The sequence below is a fragment of the Myotis lucifugus genome, unplaced genomic scaffold, assembly GCF_000147115.1.
Source record: "Myotis lucifugus unplaced genomic scaffold, Myoluc2.0 scaffold_137, whole genome shotgun sequence".
NCBI lineage: Eukaryota > Metazoa > Chordata > Mammalia > Chiroptera > Vespertilionidae > Myotis > Myotis lucifugus.
The window spans coordinates 2,137,779-2,139,300 of NW_005871185.1; the positions used below are offsets into that span (position 1 = coordinate 2,137,779).

The 1,522-nt window shown below is 52.6% G+C and overlaps 1 protein-coding gene across 1 annotated transcript in view; it reads right to left on the reverse strand.

The window, feature by feature from the left end:
• The window catches only part of SLC9C1 (solute carrier family 9 member C1), a 99,846-nt gene that overhangs the window by 54,875 nt on the left and 43,449 nt on the right, over positions 1-1,522 (reverse strand). The gene's annotated exons all lie outside the window — the stretch shown is intronic.

Genomic DNA, 1,522 nt, shown 5'->3' on the forward strand with positions numbered 1-1,522 from the left:
GATTAAGGGAAGTTGGGGCACCGCCCCCTTTCCACACATACAGCAGAGGGGGGTCAGGGGGGTTGGGGCCACTCCCCCCTGTCCCCCTTCAGGGAAGGGCCAATGGGGGAGGTTTTGGCTTTCCCTATCACCATCAGAGCAAGCCCTGGAGGGGGGTTGGGGCGCACCCTCTTATCATCCCCAAAGCAGCGCGATCAGGGGGTTGGGGCACCCCACTGTCACACTTGGGGAAGGGCCCATGGAGAGGTTATGCTCTACTCTTTATACAGACAGAGCAGGTCTCTTTGGGGGAGCAGGGTTGGTGCGCCTCACCCTACACACACAGAGCAGGGCCAATCAGGGGGTTGGTGCGCTGCACCCTGTCAAACACAGAGCCGCAGGGCAATCAGGGGATTGGGGAGCTCCCCCCTATCAGGCACAGAGCAGGGCAGATAGGGAGGTTGTGGCCCCACCCCCTGTCACACACAGAGCCACAGGGCGATCAGGGGGTTTGGGCGCTGCCCCCTGTCACGCTGATCCCGGTGCCGGGAGCCTCGCTGCTCCGCTGATCCCGGTGCTGGGAGGCATATTACCCTTTTACTATATAGGATAGAGGCCTGGTGCACGGGTAGGGGCCCACTGGTTTGCCCTGAAGGGTATCCTGGATCAGGGTGGGGGTCCCCACTGGGGTGCCTGGCCAGTCTGGGTGAGGGGCTGAGGGCTGTTTTCCAGAAGCGAGTGACTGAAGCTCCCAACCGCTCCTTTTTTTCTTTTTTTTTTCTATTCTGGGCCAGCTTTAGCTCTGAGGCCTTGCCGCTGAAAACATCGATACAATGTTGCTAAAGCCCGGCTGAATGAAAGCCGGTTTCTGGGGTTTTGTTTAGCTTCTTATTTGCAACATAGTACATAGTTGCTTAGAGTTGCAGCTGAGAGGCCAGCAAGTGAGGCAGGGAACGTTGGAGTCCGCAGTCACTGGAGCAAGCAAGCTTCATACTCACTGATTAGCCAATGAAAAGGGTAGCGGTCGTACGCTAATTACCATCTTTCTCTTTTATTAGTGTAGATAGTACCTTATACTTGCAATTGTTAGTGAACTTGGTGGTATCCTCTCATGAAAAACTGGTTTGGACCCAGAGATAGCCAGTGATTGGAACTGACTGCATAACACATCTGAAGGTTGAGCTCAGCTATGTTTCCTGCCCTTGGGACCTGTGAAACTGCCAGTTTGTCATAATAAAACACCTTTTACTTAAGCCAGTGGTTCTCAACCTTCTGGCCCTTTAAATACAGTTCCTCATGCTGTGACCCAATTATTTTCGTTGCTACTTCATAACTGTAATGTTGCTACTGTTATGAATCATACTGTAAATATCTGATATGCAGGATGGTCTTAGGCGACCCCTGTGAAAGGGTCATTCGACCGCTAAAGGGGTCGAGACACACAGGTTGAGAAACCGCTGACTTAAGCTAATTTAAGTGGATTATTATTCTCTCTCTCTCTCTCTCTCTCTCTCTCTCTCTCTCTCTCTCTCTTCTTCCCTCC